This window comes from Pelobates fuscus, chromosome 3 (assembly GCF_036172605.1).
Source record: "Pelobates fuscus isolate aPelFus1 chromosome 3, aPelFus1.pri, whole genome shotgun sequence".
NCBI classification, from domain to species: Eukaryota; Metazoa; Chordata; class Amphibia; order Anura; family Pelobatidae; genus Pelobates; species Pelobates fuscus.
This window is the reverse complement of record NC_086319.1, coordinates 267,598,350-267,611,837: the sequence shown is the minus strand read 5'-3', so window position 1 is coordinate 267,611,837 and position 13,488 is coordinate 267,598,350.

Sequence of the window (13,488 nt, the reverse complement as noted above, 5' to 3'; positions counted from 1 at the left end):
GTTATAGGTGAGTGTCTGTGATTTATTCAATGGTGTAAGTAACAGTTCTTCTTTACATTTGTACATATACACCAGCTTATTTTAGACACTTTAACCTTTACAAAGTAAAAGGGACACTCTAGTCACTAAAACAACTTTAGCTTAATGGAGCATTTTTAGTGTATAGATCATGCCTCTGAAGTTTCACTGCTCAATTCACTGCCATTTAGGAGTTAACTCACTTTTGTTTCTGTTTATGCTTCCCTAGCTGTGACTGACACCACCTGCATGAAAAGAAAAATTGTTTCATTTTTAATCAGATGTAACTTACTTCAAAAGTTTATATCTCCTGCTCTGTAAATTCAACTTTAATCACAAAGAGGAGGCTACTGCAGGGTCCAGCAAGCTGTTAACAGAGCAGCAGCTTAGAACATTTTAAATTAAACAGAATTTGCAATAAATGAAGTGTAACCACTAGATGACTCTCTACAGGAAATGTTTAGGAAAGCATTGTAAGTCACATGCAGGGAGGTGTGCTTAAATAAAGTGTTTTAACTCCTAAATTGCAGATAATTGAGCAGTGAGACTGCAAGGGCATGATCTATACACCAAAACTGTTTCATTAAACTAAAGTTGTTTTAGTGACTATAGTCTTCCTTTAAGGTTTAGAGCAGTACCACCAGATGTTGTAGGAACCTTTAGAATGCCAAATAATCATAGAAGTTGCAGTTCTACAATACCTGGGGAGATACCATTTGCCCAGCCCGACTAATTGTCTTAGAAGGTGAAAGGTAGATATCACTTAACTGTTAACAGTTCGGCATCACGGATGACATTGATTATATCTGATTACAGGTTTATATCTGAAGAATGTCAAAGATGCTGACAGACATCCACTTAATGGCATCTAGGTCCATTCAGTAAATTCATACAGTTCTATGGTTGGTTCAGATACATATGTACTTGGATTGAACATTTGACACAGAGAGAGTGCAGGCAGTATTTCTTAATGAAACATTTTAAAGCTGTCCAAAACCTCATCGGTCGGATTTTGTCCACTTTCTCTTTGACGTGTTTATTAATATCGTCCAATGGGCATCGAAACTCATGTGTATTTTTGTATTTGCCAGTGACACAAAACAAGGTAAGTTGTGAGTGGTATATTATTTCTACACTAAGGGGTTTGAATAATTTATGAGGCTAGCAGGCAAGTGGCAGATGAGATGTAATGTAGATAAATGCAAAGTTATGCATTTTATGTTGAGGACCTTACAAGCAAACTATCCTCTAAATGGGGCTAAGTTATGTTTAATGGTAAATGAGGAGGACTTGGAAATAATTTTAAATACCAGTATTTAATTATAGACACAGACTAAGCAACAAAGCACAATGCCAGTCAGCAGTTGCAAAGGTCTGTAAGGTTCTTTGATGCATACAAATAAAAATAGTATTAATTCACATGATGAAAATATAATTTTGCCTCTGAATAAATATATAGCAAGACCCCATCTTGAATATTTGGGGCTATTTTAGGTAATGACTTTAAATAATGATATAATGTAACTGGAAAATTAAAATGTTAAATTAAGAAGGGGAATGTGTTCCATATGATTTCACTGTGCAGATATAAGTGGTTATTACAAATAGCACTCAATTAATCTGTTCAATGTTAGACCTGTACAAAAGACAAGAGGTCTGGTCATCAATTAAAGGGTTACTTCAGCAACTATTACAACCTCAGTGATTTGAAGTGGTCGTGGTGGTAACAGTAGTATGTGCAGTGTTTCTGCTTGAAACACTGCGCATACAGTGACAATAGTAATTATGTGCTTGGGCTAGTAGTACTCCCAGCACACGTGACATTGGCTGTCCTAAATTCTGCAGCCTAAATTCCCTGCAAGGGGAAGCTCACTTTCCTTTCCCATCCTTTCTCCAACATTATGCTCACTCTCACATTGCGCTACCTCCATGTGCATTGGTGTTTTTTATTTCTATCTTCCCTCCCACCCTCCTCCCCAATCCCTCCTTTGTTGCCCTGGAGCATGCGCTCCAAGACAGCAACTGATCTGTGAGAAGCCTCTGATTGGACCGCATGCAGCCCCCGGTGACACTGAAAGGGGTGGGGAAGAGCAGTGATTCAAGGTAAATAAAACCTTGTTCTATCACGTTTTACTGGTAATTGATAGAGGAACCTTTTCCTTGAAAGACAAAAAGGACAACACGTTGTACTAACAGTCCTTAGACTGGGTTATAGAAATACATCTAGAGAATGCTAAGATGAATTGTACCCACTATGGTTTACATATATTTAGTTGCACCAGAAGACCCAGGCATATATGTGTGAAAGTGGTTCTCAGTGTTCAGCACCCATTTATTGGACTGTCATGGGGGGAAATGCCATGGAATGGACCTCTGTAGAGGTTGGGACAGTCAAATGTCTACCATAAGTATCCTCATACCTGGGAACTTTTAAATGAGTCAAAGCCAATAATTCTAAAAACATTAGGTCATTTTAAAACCCACGTGAATGATTCTATATCACAACTCACCAAATTGTGGTTATGTTTTCTAAAGTAGAGCCTCACTTATCTGAATTTATAGATAGAATGTATTACATCACTACTTTTCATTAGTGGTTTCTCCTATGACTATTAAGAAAAGCACCACCTCACTCATCATTAAATCAGTGGAGAATATGAAAGAATCATCTGCATAGTAAGATAATCTGCCTCTTTATTGCGCAATAGACATTCTTATCTATTTCCGTCCATACATAATGCTTAAACACATTTGTTCACAATTGGTGCAACCTTTTCCTGTTTTGACGACGCATTCACGTTAAAACATTTAGCAGTAGTCAGTGTAAAAGTAAAAATAAAAAAAATCCCAAAGAACACAACATTAAATTAGAGAGATTGTGAATGAATGTGACCTTCTTGGATTGGGTGTGTCATTTGCACATGTGTAGTGTAGAGCGCCTGTGGGTGTAAGAATGACAGGGTACAGAATGCTGGGGAGTGTTGAGTCAGTTGGGACTTTGTTCAGCTGGAGTCAGTCTCTTTGTCTGAGCAATAGTAACAGGATCTTTAGTGCATATACTGCTGTGTTTGTGAAGATGTACTCTGGAGATAAATATTATTTCAGAATTAAAAAGACAGTTTTCAGAACACAACCTTTCCATGTAACTGATCACTTTGAAATATTTGAAGTATTTTAATAAAAAAATAAATATTTTATCTATCTATCTGGCCACTATTTTAGCCTAAACTGTTTATTTTATAGTATCACGATTTAATGTATGAATGACATCAGCTATTCATAACACAGATACTTCTTGAATCAATGGTTGCCTTACCATGTCTAAGGTACAGACTATCCTCAATTTGTTCTGGAGCAATGGAGGGCCTAGATGAGGATATTTTCTGCTGCTAATTGTATATCTATTACCAAAACTGGGGTTTCTACACAACATAATTTTAAACTCTGTGTGCATCGCTTTGGGAAGATTGGGGAGGGAAGAGGGAAAGTGCTTAGTGTCTATGTGTCTGTCTACCTGTTTGCCAGGTTACCTTCCTGCCAGATTGCCATCTGTCTGTCTGTTTTTCTGTCTGTATTGCAATTTAAATAGCTCCCAAAAAGGGCAAGTTTAACTTCTAATAAACTCTATATAGTCATCTATTAATGCCCAGTGGTAAGGGCAGTCCTTTAAGACATGGTTTCCCAAAGGCTTCCTCCACAAGATGTGTTTCCTGAGTGCTGTAGGATGACTTCTCGTGAGTCCAGAGGTACACCGTATATTGGCTGTTTTCTGGCCAAATATTTATTAATATCCAATATATATTTTGCCCCCTAACTTTCTATTAAAAACTGTAACATAACATTTATTGTGTAAAACATACTTAATAAATGTAAAGATGGCATAAAAAGGTTGATTGACCGACAGGTGCGGTGCAGTCGACTCCTGCTTAGCCAGTACCCTAGTCTTTTCTTTTCTTTTTGTGTTTTTCACCTTATCTTTCTAGTTCACATTTTATTGGTGCTTCGATACCAACAAGGTTTATTGTTCTAATCTGTTCTACAGTTTGTTATTTGTAGCTGACGCTCGCCTCTCCCAGCGGGGCCCACGGGGAAAGCCAGCCGCCCCCACCCACCCTGACCACTCCCAACCGTCACACCCTGTACACTTAGGACCGTACCAAATATGCCGTCCCACGCCACACACAAACAAGCCAAAATAAAATTCCTCTCCATTAACGCTAAGGGCATGAATGTGCCCGAAAAACGTTCACACGCCCTACGACACTTTCATAGCCAGAAGTCACAGGTAGTTTTTATCCAGGAAACACATTTCAAAGAAGGCCAAGTACCCAGACTGACGGACCGCCACTACGCACAGTGTTTTTTAAGCAACAACCCTGAAGGGAAATCCAAGGGCACAGCGATACTAATTCACAGATCACTTCACTTTGCCCCCACCGACATACTGCGAGACGACCACGGACGATTTGTTTGTGTCAAGGGAACGATCGCAAACCGCACATACACGTTCGTGAACCTGTATACCCCCAACAAACGCCAACACCAATTTCTCCGCACGACACTCAAAAAGATTGAGGGATTTGCGGAGGGTTGCCTAGTCGTGGGGGGTGACCTGAATGTGGCCCTGTCGCCAACCATAGACACATCTATGGGGTCCTCCGCGACTCCCCAACACATCTTGACCCATATTGCGAAAACCATGAAAGAGCTGCGACTAGTGGACTGCTGGAGAGCGCTTCACCCTGACGACCATGATTACACTTTTTACTCCATTCCCCATAGAACATACTCCAGAATAGACTACTTCCTTATCCCACATTACTACCTGACCGAAGTAAGACGAACTGACATTGGGACGGCGACATGGTCCGACCACGCCCCGATCACAATGACATTAGTCTCCCCACTTTACAGGCCCACTTGCAGTAACTGGAGACTCAACGAATCAATGCTAAACGACGTAGTAACGACCACGGAGACTAGGGAACGACTGATACAATACTTTACAGAGAACGATACGCCTGATGTCACACCCCTCTGCCTCTGGGAGGCCCATAAAAGCGTGATCCGGGGCCACTTTATAGCACAAAGTGCCGCATTAAAAAAGGCCAGATCCGCGAAACTTAAAACCTTAATAACGGATATACAGGACCTGGAACACAGGCACAAACAAACACACCTACCAGCAGACTGGACACAACTGACGGAACTTCGGAGGGAACTTTCCACCATCCTAAACGCCACTCACAACAGGGCCTACCTACCCACCAAAGCATTTTTCCACACAAACGCAAACAAATGTGGTGCCCTCCTTGCCCGCATGATCGCCAAAAAGAGAGCGGCGGCCTACATCCCAGGGATTCGGGACGGAGAAGGGAAATTACAAACCATGCCAACCGAGATGGCCAGAGCTATCCGGACATATTATGCTGGCCTATATTCGCTAGACGCACAAGGAGGAGAAGAGTCCGGGGGCGACAGGAAGACTAAGATAACAGACTATCTAGAACCGCGCATACGCAAGCACATCTCTCTAGAGGCGAGAGCGGACCTGGATGAACCAATCGAGGCACACGAAGTAGTATGGGCCCTCAAAAAGTCCAAGGCGGGTAAGAGCCCCGGTCCAGATGGCCTGCCCTCCCGCTACTACAAGACCTACGCGGAGCTTCTCGTCCCTCGCCTTACGACAGCGCTAAACGCGATCCGAGAAGGGCAGCAGTTTCCGACGCAGACTTTGGCGGCTAACATCGCCCTGATACCCAAAGAAGGGAAAGATCCCGAACACTGTGCGAACTACCGCCCCATATCACTCCTCAACTGTGATCTGAAACTCTTCACTAAGGTACTTGCACAACGAATACAGGCCTATCTTCCGAACTTGATACACGGAGACCAGGTGGGATTCACCCCACACCGGGAGGCAAGGGACAACACGATTAGAGCTCTATCCCTGATACATGTCGCGAAAGCTAGACACGAGGGCCTTCTCCTGCTCTAAACTGACGCGGAGAAGGCGTTCGACAGGATCGCATGGGACTTTATGTTCCATATCCTGGAAACACTAGGACTGGGACCATTCATGATGGCCTGGATCAGAGCAATATACTCGACACCTACTGCTCGAATTTGCATAAACGGGGCCTTCACCGACCCCTTCCAAATACGGAATGGGACCAGGCAGGGCTGCCCACTCTCCCCCCTGCTCTTCGTACTGGCCTTGGAGCCGTTCCTGAACTCGGTGCGCGACAATCCGAACATCCCTGGGCTGAGGGCTGGACATGGAAAACACTCGGTCGCAGCATACGCTGACGATCTCTTGTTTTTTGTGACCGAACCAGAAGTATCCATGCCCGAGATCATGAAGGAATTTGAAACGTACGGGGCTCTATCGAACCTTAAAATCAATTTCTCTAAATCCACGATCCTCAATGTATCTATCCCGGGGCCCAGGGCAGAGGCCCTTCAACGAGAGCTACCGTTCCGATGGTCAGACACTTCCCTGAAATATCTTGGTGCAGTGCTCACAAAAGACCTCTCCCGCTTATACGAAGCAAACTTCCAACCGCTTCTGGCCACAATACAGAAGGATCTTCAAGATTGGGACCAGGTCTGCCTCTCGTGGTTCGGAAGAATGGGGGTGCTCAAAATGAATATCCTCCCAAGGGTCCTGTACCTGTTCCAGGCCATCCCTGCGGCCATCCCGGAGGCCTTCTTCACCTCCCTCAGATCACTCGCCCTGGGGTTCGCATGGCAGAAACAAAAGGCGAGAATCAAACACGACGTGCTCACACTACCGAAAGCCAAAGGAGGTCTGGCCCTGCCAGACTTCAAGAGATACCACAGGGCCACCCATATCCAAAGGATACTGGAGTGGACCAAACAAGGGGTGCAGAAACTGTGGAAGGACGTGGAAGCGACGCTAGTAGGGAGACCGATGGCAGTCCTCCCCTGGCTGGACCCCCAACAGGGTAGACTACTGGCAGCCCCACACCCCCTGATCAAAGCTACCATGCAGGTGTGGCACACAATGGCAACGCCACTCTCGCTCACCACCACACCATCCCCAATGCTGCCACTGGTCCACAATCAGGCCTTCCCTCCGGGAAGAGAACCGAGGTCGCTGGCTCTACTTCTGAACCACGAAGTACCGAGGCTATGCCACACCCTAGACAACGGCCACACTAAGACGCTGGAGGCCATGACAGGAACCCCCAATCACTCATTTATGGCGCGATTCAGGTACAGTCAACTAGCGGGGTTCGTACGGGACACTACTCAAAACAGGCACACCCTCAGACCACTCACGGCTTTTGAAGAGCTGTGCATGGATCCGGATCCCTTGGCCAGGGGCCTGTCAACGCTCTATGAAATGATCATGCGGATGAGGCGGCTGCCACCCCCAAGCTTCATGGGGAAATGGGAAACAATGTTAGGTACCACATTCACACCTGACCAGTGGGACAAAATCTGCACCCTCTCACTTCACTGCGCACCGTCCAGCGGGACGCAGGAAACTGCATACAAAATCCTAGCCCTCTGGTACCGCACACCACTCCAAACACACCTATACGACCCCACGAAAAACGACACATGCTGGCGCTGCACCACACACACGGGTACATACCTCCACATATGGTGGGACTGCCCGATCATCCGAGCATACTGGACAGCCATACACAAGATCATCACAAGATTCTCAGATACCACACTACCCTTAGATCCCGCAACATTCCTGATCAATCACACTACAACTAAAATGTCCACCTATAAAAAATCCCTGACCATCCGGATACTTAATGTAGCCAAGAGCCTGATCCCTCTCTACTGGAAAAAGCAATGTGCACCTCCTCTAGACACATGGTTCCAACGGATGGAGGAGTTGAGGGCGATGGAGGAGCTCTCCCTGCTGGCAGAGGGGAGGACACAGGCGTATATGACAATCGGGACACACTGGATCTTGACAACGACCAGAGCAGACTTCCGAGACTTACTGACGGACGGAGACGCCTGACTTGACGACACACCACCAAACTCGGACCACGAAAGCTCTATCAAACAGGTCAGATAAAGCAAACCAACCCAATACGGAAACTGGCCCACGCCCTCTCCCCCTCTCCCTCTTAACACACACACACAGCAGAAAGGGTAGGCAGACGCAGAGAACCTGGACAGATGGGTGCCCGATATAGCGAGAGACGTGAAATAGGGGTTCCCCGCACGACCTGAGACCCAACACCCAGATTGGCCTGGTAGTGACCAAACTGACCGACAACGTAGACCTTAGGCCCGCACCTGAAGGACTGAGACGTCACACTGACACGCCTTGGGGGAGTGTATCGTATATCACTAATATACCAAGTCACAGGTCAGGGCTAACACCCGTTACAGTAGAGTTCCCAGAATAGCTCTCGAGACCACTCGTTAAGGGGCAAGGCCCGCCTTCACCCATGTTATAGGACCTGCGAGCCCTACCTGAAATGTTTGCAGACAGATGTTGGGTGACTTGCACGTCACCACTGTTATTTTTCATTTATGTTTACTTTATCTTCAGGAAATACTCTGAACAGTTTTATCAGCGGACCTGCGTGTTCACAGTTAACATTGCTTATATAACTTGAAAAATGGAATAAACAAAAATTTAGCAAAAAAGGTTGATTGAAAATTAATAACATAATAATTTTAAAATCACTATACGCGGCTGACTGTTTTGTTTTGCTTTAGTGTTTAGCAGTCTTTCAATTTGTTAATGTTTTGTAAAGTGTCAGACATACCGTATATACTCGAGTATAAGCCGAGGCCCCTAATTTTACCCCCAAAAACTGAGAAAACTTATTGACTCGAGTATAAGACTAGGGTGGGAAATGCAGCAGCTACTGGTAAATTTCTAAATAAAATTAGATCCTAAAAAAATTATATTAATTGAATATTTATTTACAGCGTGTGTATATAATGAATGCAGTGTGTGTATGAGTGCAGTGTGTGTGTATGAGTGCAGTGTGTATGAGTGCTGTGTGTGTATGAGTGCAGTGTGTGTATATGAGTGCATTGTGTGTATGAGTGCAGGTGTGTATATGAATGCAGTGTGTGTATGAATGCAGTGTGTATGAGTGCAGTGTGTATGAGTGCAGTGTGTGTGTATGAGTGCAGTGTGTGTGTATGAATCCAGTGTGTGCGTATGAATGCAGTGTGTGTATATGAGTGCAGTGTGTGTACAGGGAGTGCAGAATTATTAGGCAAATGAGTATTTTGACCACATCATCCTCTTTATGCATGTTGTCTTACTCCAAGCTGTATAGGCTCGAAAGCCTACTACCAATTAAGCATATTAGGTGATGTGCATCTCTGTAATGAGGAGGGGTGTGGTCTAATGACATCAACACCCTATATCAGGTGTGCATAATTATTAGGCAACTTCCTTTCCTTTGGCAAAATGGGTCAAAAGAAGGACTTGACAGGCTCAGAAAAGTCAAAAATAGTGAGATATATTGCAGAGGGATGCAGCACTGTTAAAATTGCAAAGCTTCTGAAGCGTGATCATCGAACAATCAAGCGTTTCATTCAAAATAGTCAACAGGGTCGCAAAATGCGTGTGGAGAAACCAAGGCGCAAAATAACTGCCCATGAACTGAGAAAAGTCAAGCGTGCAGCTGCCAAGATGCCACTTGCCACCAGTTTGGCCATATTTCAGAGCTGCAACATCACTGGAGTGCCCAAAAGCACAAGGTGTGCAATACTCAGAGACATGGCCAAGGTAAGAAAGGCTGAAAGACGACCACCACTGAACAAGACACACAAGCTGAAACGTCAAGACTGGGCCAAGAAATATCTCAAGACTGATTTTTCTAAGGTTTTATGGACTGATGAAATGAGAGTGAGTCTTGATGGGCCAGATGGATGGGCCCGTGGCTGGATTGGTAAAGGGCAGAGAACTCCAGTCCGACTCAGACGCCAGCAAGGTGGAGGTGGAGTACTGGTTTGGGCTGGTATCATCAAAGATGAGCTTGTGGGGCCTTTTCGGGTTGAGGATGGAGTCAAGCTCAACTCCCAGTCCTACTGCCAGTTTCTGGAAGACACCTTCTTCAAGCAGTGGTCCAGGAAGAAGTCTGCATCCTTCAAGAAAAAGATTTTCATGCAGGACAATGCTCCATCACACGCGTCCAAGTACTCCACAGCGTGGCTGGCAAGAAAGGGTATAAAAGAAGAAAATCTAATGACATGGCCTCCTTGTTCACCTGATCTGAACCCCATTGAGAAACTGTGGTCCATCATCAAATGTGAGATTTACAAGGAGGGAAAACAGTACACCTCTCTGAACAGTGTCTGGGAGGCTGTGGTTGCTGCTGCACGCAATGTTGATGGTGAACAGATCAAAACACTGACAGAATCCATGGATGGCAGGCTTTTGAGTGTCCTTGCAAAGAAAGGTGGCTATATTGGTCACTGATTTGTTTTTGTTATGTTTTTGAATGTCAGAAATGTATATTTGTGAAAGTTGAGATGTTATATTGGTTTCACTGGTAAAAATAAATAATTGAAATGGGTATATATTTGTTTTTTGTTAAGTTGCCTAATAATTATGCACAGTAATAGACACCTGCACACACAGATATCCCCCTAAAATAGCTATAACTAAAAACAAACTAAAAACTACTTCCAAAAATATTCAGCTTTGATATTAATGAGTTTTTTGGGTCCGGTCAGCTCCCCTGTCAGCTCACAGTGTCTCGCGAGAGCCGCACTATGACCCCGCGGCTCTCGCGAGACTTACACTGGGAGCTGACAGAGGTGCTGAACGGACCGGTGCGGAGGAGGAGGGAGCTGACAGGAGCTGCAAGAGAGGTAAGAGCTCTCTGCCAGTCCCTTGTAAATTGCCATAATACAGACAGTAACTCGAGTATAAGACGAGTTGGGGTTTTTCAGCACAAAAAATGTGCTGAAAAACTCATCTTATACTTGAATATATACGGTATAACATGGATGAATATAAGTTCACTCCTTAGACAGACACATTTCTGGATAAATTTATAGCATTGCCTGTTTGGGCAGAAATGAGCATATGCACAGAAAATATTTCAGTATTATGTGTATTTAGGAACGTACCAAAAATGTGCACGTAGAAACCAATAAAATACAATGAATTGATAATAGAAACACAGGCGTGTGCAACATAACATTACAGTGTGCACCCAGAGAAAAGTTTAATCTAAACTTTGTAACAATACAAGTTTAAAAATAGGTACAAAATATTAATCTAATAACAAGGTAAATAGTAAGCAGGCCCGGACTTGCCATCGGGCAAACATGGGCCAAGGCCGCAGAGGAGATCACAGGATCTCCCCAGCCGGCCCATGCAAGGCCTGTGCTATCAGAGTGCTGGCCTTGCTGTGTGCCTTCATGGGCCGGTAGGGAGATCAAAGATCTCCCTTACCAGCCCACAGGCACCGACATGCTGCCGCTGGCTAGGGAGGGAGGGAGGACCCGTGGAGCTCTACCCTGCAGCTCCACCGGGTTCCTCTCGCAAGGTCAGACTGTGGCCACGGTTACCACCGCAACACTCAGATCTCGCGAGAGTGAACTCTACCCCAGGAACTGCAGGGTAGAGTTCACTCACCACTAGGACCACCAGGGACTGCAGCACGGCCCTTCTCCATGGCAGTACAGCCCCCACCCCCACCCAGGCTAAAGGTAAGAAGGGAGGGGGGATATTTAATATATTTACATCTTGCCCCCCCCACACGCAATCCCTCCAGACAAATTCACACACAGCACCCTCACACACACACAGCACCCTCAGACACACATGCTGCACCCTTCACACATACACACAGCACACACAACACACTGTGCCCCTCAAACATGCAATACGGTCAAACATATATATATATGCACCACTACACATATTACGCTCCAAATACAGGCTAGATCCCTCACCAACTCTGGATCATCTAATCTACACACACACACATACACACACACACACTTTTGTCCTATTCGCCCATCTAGACCTCAGGTTCTCCGTATGGGTACTACTCACACGTATCATATGAGGCCTGTATGCCGACATGTTACCTGTCCTATGGCTGTTGCTCATGAAGTCCTACAAGAACCTGTTATGGTGACACCTGAGAAACCTATACCTATGGAAGATTCAGTTTCTAAGAAGGAAGATGCCACCTCTACTACTTGTCCTGTCGAGACTCTAGTCCGTACAGAGCACTTGCAAGACTTTGAAAAAGCTTTACTTGCTATGAAATTTGTTCATGCTGCTAGCTCCAAATCCAGGAAATCCAAAGAGAACCTGTCATCGTGCCATACACAATATTGTGTATTAGGGCTTGACTGGGTTTGAATCTGGGTACTACTTCCTGGTCAGAAGTCTTACCTTGGGCTCCACACTTCTTACTTTCGGATGTTCCTGTTCTCCTTATCTCTACGTCTGGACCCTGCACACCTGTTCCTGATAAGTGGCTGACATATCCCTATATAAACCCCGCCTTGGTTGTTACACATTGTCAGATTGTTTTGTTCCTGTTTGGTATTCCTGCTGTTCATCTGACTCCTGGTTTTGATCCTCTGCCTGTTTTCTGCCTGTCCTGACTACTGGTTCCGTTCCTGACTACTCTTTTGGATATTTCTTGCCTGTACCTCGTTCCTGGAAGCACTGGTTATTATCAGCTCCAGTGCACTGTTTCACAGCCTTGGGGATTTCTGCCTTGAGTCCCCTTGGCTTGTGTAAAATTGCAAAGGGTGCTTTAAACTCTGCGTGTTGACTCCCATTCAAGGTAAGATCATTACAAGCCCCTAGCCACACATATTACACCACACACATGAAATCGACCTATTTATACAATACCACACCACAATCAGCTCACTCTACACACACGCAATCCCACAGGCAGGCTCCAAACACATGCACAATACACTTGCCTGGCCCTTTTGTCCGCTTATGGAGACACCAGAGAAAAGTTAAAAGCCAACACAGCGCAAGCAAGTTATTAAATTTGCTTGCGCTGTGCAGAACAAATACAGGACCCTTTTCTCATACTAGAGCTCTTCAGCAGGGCTCTGTGCATTGAACCAACATGCTCACTTTGAGAGGGGCGTGCTTGTCATTAGTGAGGACAAAACACACCCTATCTGGCTCCGCCCCCTTCTCAGTGGCCGCTGTGATTGAAAAATGCCCAGGCCAAATTGTTTTCCCAGTCCGGCCCTGAGTAAGATTGTCTTCTAAAACATAACAAACAAACCCAAACTCACAATAAGGAAGGACAATATGGCCTTGCATTATGTTGTGCCTTGCACAACTGGCACAACCCCTGTGCATGCCTAAGAATAGAACTAAATAAGTGTATCAGAAACATTTTATAATGCAATTCAGAATAAAAGAAAAAATGCCAACACTGCACATGGGGTGAAATAGATATGCAGGCAGTGTTTGAGTCTTTATTCCGATGGGGCACTGCATCCTCA